We start from the raw sequence: 15392 nt of genomic DNA on the forward strand, positions 1-15392 counted from the left end.
TAAGGTCGTTAGTCATTAAGGACAAGTGGATGTATTTTTAAAGCTTGCTCAGTTGACCAGCCCGATTCAGATTCACGCCGAGCTGAACCGATATGAAATCGGTCCATCCCTTGACCATGTCTAATAAAGGTGAGAAACACGAATACTAGGAAAAACATGCGTTTATAAAAGAATTCCAACAAATTACACTACCATGAAATTTGGAATCTAAATTATACCTTGTAGACGTCGATGCAAGACTCTTTCTTCATATGTTTTGCTGCATAAACGACAGTTGAGTTTTAGATGTAATGTGACATAAATTCATGATTGATGAATACATAAATCTAAATCTAGGTAAGTTGAATGGAACGGATACTAAGTAACGCAATAAATCAAATAATTTTTTATAAGAAATTAAATAAAGAAAATACTTTAAAGGCAACGCTCATATTATATACCCGTAGGCCACAATAATTAGGGTTGTGGAAAGACAAACCGAAGATTCCAGTCCGGTCCTCAGTCCACACAAAATCCCTATTATAGGTTTCTAGTCCGGACCAACTGGAAAAAGTCTGGTTTCTGTTTTTTTTAACTAAAAAAAGTTTATATATTAGAAAACTTTGAAAGGTAGAAAGTTAAAAACCTATTATTTTGTTTTTAGGATGACTGTTACAAATATTTAAAATATTAATATATCTAATATATAAATATCTATATTAAAAAACTTTGAAAGGTAGAAAGTTAAAAACCTATTATTTTGTTTTTAGGATTACTGTTATAATTATTATTTAAAATATTAATATATCTATTATATAAATATCTTTATATGCTCTTACACGTAGACCCTAGACCGTAAGTGTGTAAGATTTAATTTTTTAGGAAGTTAATTTGTGATTCGTTATTAGTATTATCTGCCCCAATCTTTTTATTTTTTGTGATGCGGATGTATGGCTAAAAGCCTTATTAATTAGAAATTCTCATAAGTTTAAAATATAATTAGGGGGTTGGGATAAGCAAGTTACATTAACATCTAAGTTATCTTTCCTTCCTTTACCAGTTGCCACCCTATTCGTGATTTGATTGAGCTTAATTTCTTCCTCTTAATTAATTAATTTCTACTGAAAATTCCTGACACACAAGATTAGTAAGGTATAAGTGAGTAATTTACATAGTTCAAACTCTATAAAAAGTCCTACTCAACATACAAGTTTACCACCTAGCAAGGGCGACGTCAGGCTTGGTTGGAGCCACTTTAACAAAAAATTCTAAACAGGATTATAGCAGGACCATAGCCCTCTTAGGCCCCAACATAACTTCGCCCTTTCCACCTAGATAAATCACCCAATAGTTCAATCAAGGTCGTCCCCATTATTTAAGGGGCCTCGTGTGACAAGTTAAATTGAGCCCTTACTTCATACTATAATATGAAACTACTACTTCATTTTTTTACTTACATCATTAGAATGGTTTTCGCTTCCTAATGTACAATTTAAACATTAAATATCTCTAATTATACATAAAAAATATTACGAAAAATAAAAATTTAGAATTTACCTATTAACAAGAATATAATAAAATCTCACATGACTATAAAACTCTAGAGAATTTGTCATATTATATTCCCTTAGGCCTTAACTCTATATACTCGGTAACTTACGGTGTGTTTGGTTCATTTTTAGTAAAGGAAAGGAAGAGAAGAGAAAGGAAGGGAAGAGAAAAGAATGGAAGAGAAAGGAAAAAAACCCTTAACTTCCCATGTTTGGTATAAATTTTTTATTTTCCTCCCAAATTTCCCCACTTTTGGGAGGAAAGGAAAGTGAAATTTTATTAAAAGAGTCTTTCCTTCCAATTCCTCCCATTTCCTTTCACTTAATTTTTCTTTAATGAACCAAACATTGGAAAGTAACAAATTTTTTTCCACTTCCTCTCTTTTCCTTCCAAATCCTTTCTACCAAACAAGCTGTTAGATAGTAAACAAATTAAAAATAGAATAAAGGAAAAACCAAAAAAAAAAAAACAACTCTACATGAATAGAATGAAAAAACAGAATGAAGAGAAAACAAAAAAAAATAGAATAAAGAGAAAACCAAAAAAAACAAATGAAAATAAGGAGCCGAGCCCATTCATCGAACTCCTGATCTCTGCAGCAATTGTCAACCTTATATTCTTCTCTTATGCTTCGAATTTTCTTAGTTTTTCATGTTCAATAACCAGTAATTAACAACATCGTAATTTTAATATTCTTCTTTCAACCTTTCAATCTTTCAATCTTTCGTTGGTCCATGTGCAATAACAGACGTCTCAATAGAAAAAAATTGACATAAAACCTATGTCATGAATACTATAAACTCACAAAGCTTTCATGTGGTAGAGCACTCCCCTCTGATCTTTAAGGTCAGGGGTTCGATCCTTACCCTAGCATTATGTTGGGTATTTCCTTAGCATACTTTGTATGCATTACCAGTCAATGTGCTGGTAGTTCCTACAAGGCTATTAGCCTTGGTAGGGGTTAGCCCTTGGGTTGACTTAATTTCCCAATCAAAAAAAAAAAAAAAAAAAACTCACAAAGCTTATTTAATTCCTGTTGATTACTTTCATTATGGAAATTTTAACAACATGAGTATACGAAGAGAAGGTGATTACCAGTGTTGCGAGAATAAGAGCAAGAGCGGCACAACGAGATTAACGAAAGCAACGAACTAAAAGGAGATGAAAAGTAACTTTTCGGAATAACTTTCTTTTTTTCTTGTTTTTGTTTTTTATATATATAGAATCCATAAATAATAGTTAAAGTAGAATTAGGTTAAAAAAATCCTTCAAAATTTTGAAGACATACTATCTGGGCCCACTTGGCTATTGTTCCAGAAACATAACGTTTTGTTTGGCCCATTCTAATTTTAGAGTATTTCTTCAAATAATCAAGTCAATCCCATTCAAAAAAAACTAGCGTTGGGCTTTAGTAACCAAAATCATAAAAGGCTCTCAATCTTCACTACTCATATGGGGATATATTGATACAAATTGATATGATTTATCAATTTTTAGAAAATTGAGTATTGCAAACCGAAAATATGCAGAAAATAAATAGATAGATCATTAAATTAAATAAGGAGAAAGACACAATATTATATTAGATAAGGAGAAAGACACAACATTAAATAAGAAAATGGTAATAAAAAGCAACACAACTAGTAGAAAAAACTAAACTTTTTTTTTAACTATTCAATAAATCATGCGATTCGTTTTGGTAGCCGCGGCAATGATCTTGTCTTGGACCGCCGGAGGAACACCGGGAGGAAACCTTAATTGGACCTCACTAGAAACAAGGTCGTCGGCATAGTTGAATTCTTCAACTGTTCTTACATACACCACGCTTGAATTCTTAATTCTTTTGGTTACCTTACCTATTTCTACACGATTTGAAAATTTCGTACGTTCGGGTATGTTTTGGTTCAATTGCGAATTCAAAAAAACTGCACGCTCAACTAGATATTCTTCGGGAATATCCATTTTCAAACAAAATATTTTCTTAATAGTGAAGGTAGGAATGTTGTTAATGGATTGATGTATACTCTTATGTCTTACATATATATATACAAAAGAAAGAACAAAGAAGATGTGAATATTATATGCATGTTTAACCTACCAACAAAATATAAGAATCATGTTTTGTCAAACAAAAAAATAAAAGAAGCTTCTGTACATTATCCAAAGCATGAATACTGAGTTAGTCATCCAATAATTTTCTAATTAATTAGGGAGTTATATTGAGGGTGACAAGATGAGGTTTGTTCTCTCAACCTTTTATTAAAATGTAATTTGGTCTTAGTTTTGGATATTTTATCTTATAGTGTTAAGTTGTAGATATATATATTTGACCTTACTTTTGAACATTTTTTACTATGCAAATGAACATTTTCAGAATTTTGAAATGAAATACATTAGATTTGGTACTTAATTATTTTTGAATATTAAATGACGGTTAAAGTAAGAAAAAACAAAAGAACATCAAATTCATTAAAAATTATACATTTGGTCTTAATTTATGAATATTAGATATTAGGCGAAACCGCAAAAGAACATATGTTAATGTATAGTTAAGTTTAAATTGCACATTGGATCTATTTTTGAACATTTTTCTTATGCAAATAAACATTTTGGATACTTCAAAAGAACATTAAATTTGGACCCTATTATCAAAAATCAAACTTCGATAATATTATGAAAAGAGAAAGAACTTCGAGTTAGTTGAAATATGCATTTTGTCTTACTTTCTTAATATTGTGTATTTCACAGTGTTAATTATTGTATTGGGAAATTCTAAATGTACATTTGAAGACATACTAATTGGGCCACTTGCCTCATTCTGGGAGATATTGATTCAAATTGATATGATTTATCAATTTTTAGAAAATTGAGTAAATTGCAAACACGAAAATATGCGGAAAAGAAAGGAATAGATCATTAAATCTGGAAAAGACACAACATTAAATAAGAAAATGGTAATAAAAAGCAACACAACTAGCAGAGAAGAAACTAATTTTTTTTAACTACTCAATCAATCATGCGATCCGTTTTGGTGGCCGCAGCAATGATTCTGTCTTGGATAGTCGGAGGAACACCGAGAGGAAACCTTAATTGCACCTCACTAGAATCAAGGTCGTCGACATAGCTGAATTCATCAAATGCTTTTACATACACCACGTTTGAATTCTTAATTCTATCGGTTATGGTGCCTAATTCTTTACGATTTGAAAATTTCGGGTATGTTTTTTTCGATTGCGAATTCAAAAAAACTGCACGCTCAACTAAATATTCTTCGGGAATATCCGTTTTCAAACAAAATTATTTTTTTAAATAGAGAAAATAGGAATGTATGGTAGTGGATTGATATATACTCTTATGTCTTAGGACATGTTCTTTTCGGCATAAAACAGCTGAGCTGAACTGAACTGAGCTGAGCTGAACTGAATCGAATTGAATTAAACTGAATTGAATTAGATTGAAGGTAATAAATATATAATTAATATTTAAACAATAATAATATGAATATTAAATAATTATTATAATGATAAGTAATAATAATGAATAATAATAACAGTATTTTTGGATATTTTTAAATGATAGTTATTATTAGATAATATTAATAATCATAAATTATTATTAATAATAATGATAATTAATGATAATAATGATAATTAATAATAATTATTTTATATTATTTGAATTAATATATTAATACTTGATCAGGATAATTAATACTTGATGATGATTATATAATAACAATAATATATAAGAAGTAAATTAATATTAATATTTTAATAATTAGATTTTAATAATATAATAATATTTAGTAATAAAAATAATGATTGGATCGGACCGCGCAAAATTGCATCATAACTTGTTTAGACGTGAGTTTATTTGTGCTTTTGACCTACTATCCCTCCTAATAATAATAGTAATAATAATGAGTAAAGCTATAATAAACAAAATAATATATAGAATTAATAATAATAATACTTAATAATAATGATATAAAAATACATAATAGTAATAATAATAAGAAGAATAATTAGTAAAATAAATTAGACCAGCATAATAATAATATTTAACAAAATGGTTATAAAAGTATGAAGCTAAGCTGAACTGAACTGAGCTGAATTGAGCTGAACTGAACTGAAAATAAGCTGGGCAGAACAGCCCTTTAATACTTACTTATATACAAAAGAAAAGACAGGAAGATGTGAATATGATATGTTTAACCAAAACATAAGACTCACGATATCAAGCATTCAAGCTTTTGTCAAACAAAAAATAAAAGAAGTTTCTGCACATATTTCTCCAAAGCATGAAAATTGAGCTAGTCATCCAATAATTTCCTAATTAATTAGGGAGTCATGCATTGACTGTGAAAAAATGAGGTTTGTTGTTTCTCTCTCAACCTTTTATTAAAATGTAATTTGGTCTTAGTTTTAGACATTTTAAATTTTATAGTATATATATATATATATATATTATATATATATATATATAATTATATAATATAATATATATATTATATATATATATATATATATTATATATATATATATATATATATATATATATATATATATATATATATAATATATATATATATATATATATATATATGGTTGGGTTCCTGTGAGAATACCTCCTTATGAAAACACTTTAAAAAAGTGTCATCTGAATTTTTTCAAACATGTTCTGAATTATTTCAAATGTTCGAAATTATTTTAGTTATGTTCTAAAATATTTCAAGTATGATCTAAATTATTTCAAACATGTTGTGAATTATTTCAAATATGTTCCAAATTAATTTAATTATGTTCTGAAATATTTCAAATGTGTTCTAGATTTTTTCAAACATGTTCTAAATTTTTTAATTATGTTCAAGTGTGTTCTAAAATTTTTCAAACATGTTCTATAGTATTTTAATTACGTTGTGAAATATGTCAAGTGTGTTCTGAAATTTTTTAAACATGTTATGAATTTTAGAACATGATGCACATCGTTATAGAACATGATGTACACCATTTTAGAATACGATGTACATCATTTTAGAACATGATGTACATCATTTAGAACATGTTGCTCAGTATTTTATAACACGATATAAATTGTTTAAGAATATGATATATATTAATTTAGAACATGATATACATTTTGCATACATTAATCATAATCTAACTATAATCGAAACGATAATAATGTGGAATATCAAAATTTTAATCAATACCACAAGATAATAACTCCTAGAACATATGTAATACTACATATGCTGTGAGGCAAACTCATCTTATCTCATATCAACAAGCTTTACATTGCTACTTAGCAATAACTAATGATCATCATCTACCATATCAAATGATCAAAATTATATATCATCAACACAACTATAGCAATTATTTTAGATCACGAATTTCCATAGTTTAGAACATGAAATAACAAATTTTAGAACATGAAATATAATTTTTTAGAACATGATATCCAACCTAAATAAAATCGAACTTCAAAATTTTTGACAAAAGAATGCGTTAAATTTGGTAAGAACCTCTCTTGAACTCATGTCATTTTACTGATTTATATATGAAGAACTTTGTTGAATTTTATCTTGAATTTGGTTGAGTTTATTTGAGGTGAGAGAATGGATATTCTTGAGTAGTGAAAATGGTCATCTTGAGAAAAGAGAAAAAACACGAATTCACTCTAAATAAGTTGAATCTTTTATGAAAAGTTTCTTTGCACTTGTGAAAAACTTGATTGAACTTGGAGTTTCAACTAAGTCTACTTGAGGAAACAAAATGGGTATCCTCGAGGAGAGATAATTAGTCTTTAAGAGGAGAGAGAGATGAAATAAATTCTTAATTAATGAAAGCAAGCTAAAAAGATTGAATTTCAGTCAATTTAATGAAGAATTTAGTAATATTTGTGAAGAACTAGGTTGAATTCGAGTTTGAAACTTTAGTGGAGTCTTTTTTAGAAGAAGACATAATTCAGAACATATCACTTAATTTATAGAACATAGGATGTGTTCTCACATAAAAAGTGTTTTCACATAGAGAAGGTGTTCTCACATAAAAAGTGTTTTCACATAAAGAAGGTGTTCTCACAAGAGCCTTTCCCTATATATATATATATATATATATATATATATATATATATATATTTGATCTTAATTTTGAACATTATTTATTATACAAATGAACATTTTCACAATTTTGAAATCAAAATACATTAAATTTGGTACTTAATTATTTTTTAAAATTAAATGTCAGTTAAATTAGAAAAAAAAAAAAAGAACATCGAATTCATTAAAAATGTACATTTGGTCTTAATTTCTGAATATTGGATATTAGGAAAAGAGCATATATTAATTTATAGTTAAGTTTAAAATGTACATTTTATCATAATTTTGAACATTCTATCTTAGCAAATGAATAATTTGAGTGTTTAAAAAGAACATTAAATTTGGGCTTTATTATCAATTAACAAATGCCACTGAAATACCACAAAACAAAAGAACTTACCGTTCATTAAAAGTTACTTTTGATCTTATTTTTTGAACATCGTGCCTTAGGTAAAAAAAAGGATAAAACTTATATGACTCATTGGGTAGATTACCCAAGTAATAAAATTTAAAGTAAGGTGGTATTCAACTCAAAATTAACAAATATTTTTTAATAATCTATTAGGAGTGAATACTACTTCTTTACCTAGTGGGTAGGTGTAGTTAGTTCATAAAAAGACATATGTTGCAACACTTCTTATTATAGTATGAAATTATAAATGCACATTTGATCTTAGTTTCGAACATGTGTCGTACTTTTGTTTTCTTTTTTGATAGGTCGTGTCTTACTTAATGGAACATTGTTTATTACTTAAAAGAACGTTCTAGAGTTGAATTGGATCCCTTGACTAAAAAATTAAAGACGTTTTTTATTTACTTAATGTTCATACTATTTAACCAAATGTTTATAGGCATGTTAGGCTCTGTTCTTTTGGACTAAATTGAAATGAACTGAATTGAAATGAATTTGTTTGCACTGAACTGAACCAAAATGATCTGAACTGAAATGAAATGAATGAAAACTGAGAGAGGAAATTAACTGCACTGATCTGAACTGAAATGAATTTGTCTGAACTGAATTTTTATTAATTCGGTCCAAAAAAACATAACCTTAATCTCAAATCCTTACACACATTTATTTAAGGGCGGGTAGTTGTGTTGCATCATTAATGAACAAGTGTTGCGACTCTAATGAATAAGTATTATAACTCTAAATCTCTAATGAGGAGTGGAGTGACTCTTAAGTCCTTATTTCTCACATAAGGTGTTTTCTCAAATCGACATGTGATCTTGTCCATATAATTGTAAGATAGGCATGCAACATATATATAATTATATATAGCTTTATTGTTGAATCATCTAACTTATTGTTTTTAGACCAAATAACATGTTTGTATTTTGCTGTACTTTGAAGTTATATGTACTATAACTTTTAGGAGTTTTTCAACCTATTCATAGATCCCTAAAAAGCTAACTATTTGGCTATTTCTTGCAACTTATACTATCTATTACACAATCGAGCTAGTACTGTAGTACATACAAGAATTTGCTACTATAGGATACATATAGATTTTGAATACAAAATTCAGTGGCCAAATAATCTTCAAACATGAAGAATGGAGTAAAATAAACAGAAGATAAAGAGGAAGAAAGGGAGGCAACAACTGCAATCACTGAAGCACACTGTAAAACAACCTCAATCATGTTATATCCAAAAAAGGGCTTATTCTCCACAAGGAGAAAAACCAAGTGATACTTTACAATTATGGAAACAAGATCTGTACTGTGCTAGCTCTTCAAATCTAATTGCCAAAGTTCCAAGGAACAATCACCTCTTTGACAATTTTTTAGCAATCTTTCGCACCCCGTATGTTTCTCGAGTTCAAGGGGACGGATTTGACGTTCCTTCTTAGCAACATGCATAGACTATGCCTCTCCACAGGACACATGATTAACAATGAACCAAAACAATTTCACATTCATATCTTAAACCAGTCCACTCCTGCCTCCACCTAGTCCACTTCTTCCTCCACTTGACCAGATACTCTGGCTGTTATTTTGATTTTCTGAATTGAACTCTTGGCTCCCAAAAGCCATTCTTTGGAATAATCTGATTTGTGCTGATTGTTCTCTTGAATCAAAGATCCCACTTTGGCCCGGTTTCATGCCATTTGATAGATCTGATAGCTCGTTCATTGAATCCAACGCTCTGACCACCTTATGTATTATAATTAACAGTTCAAAAAGACAAAATAAACGATATCACAGTTTAGTTTGGCATGTACTCTCCCTAGGAAAAAAGTTTTACTTGTGTTTTTCTATTAGTTGGGACACACAACTTTGACCATTAATATCTTTTATTATCCATTAGTGAAAATCATAGAAAGATCAGATTTTGTAAAAAAAAAAAAGAGAACAGGAAAATCCAACCTCTTACATAATAATTCAATTTAAAAAGTTCGTCAAGGTTAGTATATTAATACTTGATAAAGAAAAAGTCAGAGCGTTGCAACTACTAGTAAACGAAGGTAGTATATTTTCAGCATGTTTGAACTTTACCTGGCTCATTTTAGGCCTTTTTATAGCTGAATGCCGAACACAAGCAGCCGCTGCTTCAATCATCCGAAACATCTCACCTCGATCATAGTTCCCTTGCAATCTCGGGTCAGCAAGTTCATCAAAGTTTTGGTTTTCCATTGCCTCAGTCATCAAAGGTCGAGCCTATAGATGGTTGGTCCACATTCACAACATGTTAGTGGAAGAGTGACCTAAATGAGGAGGGAATAAGTTACTCAATAATCAGTATCACAGCTTACCCATTCAACTAAGCTCTCATCTCCTATTGGCCTGGATTCATCAACAGGCCTGCGCCCCGTTATAATCTCTAAAAGCACCACTCCATATGAGAAGACATCAGACTTTTCAGTCAACTTGCCACTCGATGCATATTCAGGTGCCATGTAGCTGCAGAAAACCATATATGACAAACATTTAGACATTTGCAAAGCCCTAACATTAAGTAGTGACTTCAATGATACTCTATGTTCAGTCATATGATCCTACAGTCCTATAGTCCTATATATAGATTGCAATTCTTCTTATTTAATATAAATGATTATAGAGTGAAAACTATCTCTATATATGGGAAAATCCAATTAAAGTGAGACAAATTTGCCTACCCAAAAGTTCCCATGACACGTGTTGATACATGTGTATTTGATTCCAGCTCTTGTGCTATTTTTGCCAGCCCAAAATCAGCTACCTGTTTGCAGCAATAATCATTGGTGCATGGTTAAGTCATGGACTATATACGTTCTGCTTAAACCAACAACTTAAGTATCAGAATAGGCCTTGATCCTGAAAGTATCGGCATATATCTCTTCGAGGCAGATCCACACTTGGTTGTATGGATGCACGTGCATCCACTTATGTAACTAAAAACAACGAAATTTACTACATGTAACATTGATTGTAAGTGGCCTACTGTTTAGTGTATGTAGCTGGACCTTGCAAGCCACAAGTCTTAGGCAGCCAAAATATACTCATTGTCAAGTAATGTCAACACCTTTATTTCTTGTATTATTATTTTGGCAGTTTTTCAATTAAAAAAGTGCACTACTTTATTGGATCCATCACTGTATCTGTTATCTAATGCGATTAACAAAGTTGTAATTGCAACAAGTATGCAAGTCGTAGTATTTTTTCAATTCAAAATGAGAAAAGTACTGCAGATGAAGGACATACCTTAGCATCGAAGTTGTTATCTATAAGAATGTTAGCAGTTTTGATATCTCTGTGAATGATCCGTGGATGACCTGGTGGCAGAAGATGAAGAAAATTACAGAGATTGTATTAGAAGCATGAAGAAAGTACAACGGAGCGAATAGGTCAAACCAAAAAAAAGGAGTTTGATGAACAAAGATTACAGTCTTCATGCAGGTAAGCAATTCCTTTAGCAGAACCACAGGCAACCTTAACTCTGAAGCTCCATTGCATGACTGGTTTATTATAATCTGGACATAGAAAAAGGTGGCAGATGTAAAGTCATTATTCAGGGGCATTGATAGAGTTCTGCAACCAAACTAAACGCAAGATTCTCTGGTATTTTATTAGCTTCTGAGGTTGATATGTTTATAAATTATAACATCAAAAAATAAATGTTTCCTCAAGTATATCAACTGAAACAATAAACCATTATTACTCAAATTTTTTACTTCATATTGACATGTGCTCCCTCAGCTCTTATTTGTTCGACCTCCTTTTCAATTATCTTTTTTTTCTTTGTTCTTGTCTAGAATCTTTGTTTTATGGCCTACATTTTTTTTGGTCTTAATCTCACATGCTCCAAGTAATAGGTTCCAGTTACTCACACTAACTTTACTAAAAAAATCATTATTTACCCTCTAAAAGCTCCATATAGTGAACCGCACTTACCCCATCAACTCCATACACCCACTTTTTAATCATTGTTTACCCACTTTATTGGTTAGTCCCACATTTTGTATAGGAAGACCAAAAAGGAACGAATTTGATATATAACACTTGTAGCAGTAAACATCTCAATTCCATACTGTACTAAAACTTACTGTGGAGGTGGTAATGAAGGGTGCCGTTAGGAACAAATTCATAGACAAGCAATCTTTGAAGATCAGTTATACAATAACCCACAAGGGAAACCAAATAACGATGGTGCACACGGCTAATAATCTCAACCTCTGCTTTGAATTCGCGATCTCCTTGCCCACTATTATCTTTCAACTTCTTTATAGCTACTTCTCTGCCATCTTGCAATAAGCCTTTGTACACGCAACCAAATCCACCCGCCCCCAAAATATTTTGTGAAGCAAATCCATCAGAGGCTGCACTCAACTCCTCATACGAAAACCATGTTTTTGAACTGCCTATTCCAGGACCATCTATTGATGAATTTATAAAATCGCCACCACCAACATCATTTTGCTTTATAAAAGAGGTACCTGGAAGAACAACGTAGCATCCTTAGCAGTTATCCCAAACGCACATGTAACTATGTAAGCATAGACTTCATAAATAAACAGTCACACCAGCAGTATTTACTTTTAAAGCAACCTCTATGGTTTGCTAAGAACAATATCTTTTGAGCTAAGCTTACAATTAGATTTGTCGAGATTTAAAGTGCCCATGATACATGAACTTATTGGACCAACCACTAAACTAGCACAACAACAAAATTCTGACATGAAAAGGCATGACATAGTGTCTCTAATTACTCACTAAGCTTCAGAAGTTTGTGCTTCAGAATCGAACAAAAAAGAGAACACATTCTTCGATATTTAACCCTATATACTACAGAGTAATACAGTAGTTTCTTAAGTTCTTGTTTTCATTTGTTTCGATATTCTTCAGTATTTCCGCAAAGGGAGAGGAGTGTTAAAATTGGGTGCCTAGCTTAGATAAACACATAGTGCAGCAACTTTTAGGTTCTTGTACATTATTATTTTGAAATTTTAGTGTTGGCGAAATGGAGGAGAAAGGGGGATTCAAACTAAAAAAGCCTGGGCATCGTACCACTACTCAACCCACCATACTCGATTAGATTAATCAGCCACTTACAGTATCTCAATGGATGATGTCACAATTTTTATGATGAGATAAGAAGCATGAATTAGAGCCAACTACAAACTACAACAACAGAATCATACTTGACTTAATACCCTTAAATCTACTGAGCAAACATGCTATCAAATTGAAGTTCTATAACATGAATACAAAACACACACATAATTGTTACCCGAAGTCTGTGAAGAGTTATATGGGGAAGGCATCATGTACACTGAATTGTATCGAGTGTGTTTTTTCCTTCGCCTTTGCAAGCACACAATGACAAGCAAAAAGCCAATTATGACAACAGCTGCCACGACACCAATGGCTATTCCCGTCTTCACTGTTTGATCATGGTTGTCAGGAGGGGAATGATCAACAGAGTTCACTGTTACACTCGAGCCACTACCTCTTGATGTTGGTCTTGCTGCTGAACCAGAAGGTGTAGAAGAGTCGATTGGAGGTCCTGGAGAGGAGGGAGTGGAAGCCGGTGGCCCTGGAGGAGATGCAGAGTCCACAGGCGGAGGAGGAGAAAAAGTAGCTGGCGGAGGAGTAGTCGGTGGTGAGCCAGGAGGAGCCGGGGGAGATGGAACACTTGGAGAAGTTGGGGGTTGAGAAGCAGTCGGGGGAGATTGTGCAGGCGTTGATTCTACAGGAGGAGGTGGGGAAGAGGCCGGTGGAGGGGAATTATTAGGTGATGGAGGGGGTGTAGCATCGGAAGGTGATGGTGGCGGAGGCGAAGGTGATGAGCGTGGTGTGGTTGGTGGTGAGGATGGTGGTGAGGGTGGTGGTGAGGCTGGTGGTGAAGGTGGAGGTGTAGTTGCAGCAGGCGGAGGGGAAGTTTGCGGTGGAGGTGGTGAAGAATCATTGGAGGGAGGTGGAGCAGATGAATTACTTGTATCTGGAGCCGATTCAGGCGGTGGTAGTAATGATGGAAGGACGGGAGTTAGTGGAGTTGGAGGGATTTGAGGTAGAGAATCTGGGGATGAAGCCATCTTCTAATTCGATCACTTCTTCCCTACAAAATGTAGGCAGGTAATTCATACAAACATCCCAATTCTGCCAAACCTTACAAACCTTACAAACCTTACAAACCTCCAATATTCTCCTTCAAACTCCCACAAATTAAACCCAATTTAATCAGCACCAAAATCCCTTATCAAACAACTTCTGAGATGAAAATTTTGTGAAACCAAATTCACTGCAAAAACCCAGAATTCTCTAGCATCAATCAATATGTCAAGAACCCTAAACAACAATATTCACCCAGCAACACAATCCTTAAAATTTGTATATCAAGAATTCTAATTATACCAATTATTAGAAAACAAATATTCCTCCCTTGATTCAATATTTCAATTACTCAAAATCAACAAGATCAAACCCAAAAAAAAATTAAATTTTTTTTCCCAGAAAAAAAAAAAAGAAAAACAAGCAAAAAAGCAAAAATTCCAATAATAGCACAATTGCTTAAAATGAGAAAAACCCGGATCACCAAGCAGAGAATATTACCCCAAAATATAGCAAAACTAAAATCCTAAAACAACACCCACATTAAAATTTTATCAGCAGAAAACAGTCTAATTACATAAAATCAAAATGCCCAACAAATTAAAGAAAAATTAAGCCAAATTACAAATACAATAAAGAGGTTAAAGAACAAAATTAAGGAAGAAAATCAAAACTAAAGGAGAAATAATTACCTTGTTCCTTGTTTTGAGGGTTTCTATTTTGAGGAAACACGGAGTAGAACAGATAGATATCTTGAAATTTCTGAAAAAAAAAGAGCATCATGAATGATATAATGATTAGCCAAGATTAGTGCATACAAACGTGGGAGCAACTTCATCAGTGTAGACTATAAGAGAGAGAATGTATTATTTATTAATGAAGGAAATGTTATGAAAATACTACTATATAGTAAAGATTTGATATACAGAATTAAAGTACATAAACATTACCCGCATTCCATGGTGTGGGAATGTAATGAACATGACGAAGATGATGATTAAATTAAACCCATCACCCATGTTAGTACGTTACTAACTTACTATGTAATGCCTGTTTCTCCATCCGAAGACTTCAGTGGTAGTATTTGTTTTTTCTTGGGCTCAAGATCATACCGGTCGTTGGGATTCGAACGTGTAACTTATCGTTCACAGTATCTCAATTTTAACCATCAGGTCGAGATATTCTTGGTTTGCTTTATAGCAAATAAATGTACTACCTTTTTCTTTTC

At 31.8% G+C, this 15392-nt stretch overlaps 1 non-coding gene across 1 annotated transcript; it reads right to left on the reverse strand.

The window, feature by feature from the left end:
• Window positions 1-9110: 9110 nt before the first annotated feature.
• Window positions 9111-15010, reverse strand: LOC104905472 (proline-rich receptor-like protein kinase PERK8). Its single transcript, XR_007271639.2, has 9 exons — window positions 14857-15010; window positions 13344-14354; window positions 12160-12549; window positions 11496-11586; window positions 11318-11388; window positions 10753-10835; window positions 10390-10537; window positions 10133-10294; window positions 9111-9790 (listed from the first exon to the last, which is right to left on the reverse strand). It is a non-coding gene; the product is annotated as a proline-rich receptor-like protein kinase PERK8 (transcript).
• Window positions 15011-15392: the final 382 nt, after the last annotated feature.

Source organism: Beta vulgaris, chromosome 2, assembly GCF_026745355.1.
Source record: "Beta vulgaris subsp. vulgaris cultivar EL10 chromosome 2, EL10.2, whole genome shotgun sequence".
Lineage (NCBI taxonomy): Eukaryota > Viridiplantae > Streptophyta > Magnoliopsida > Caryophyllales > Amaranthaceae > Beta > Beta vulgaris.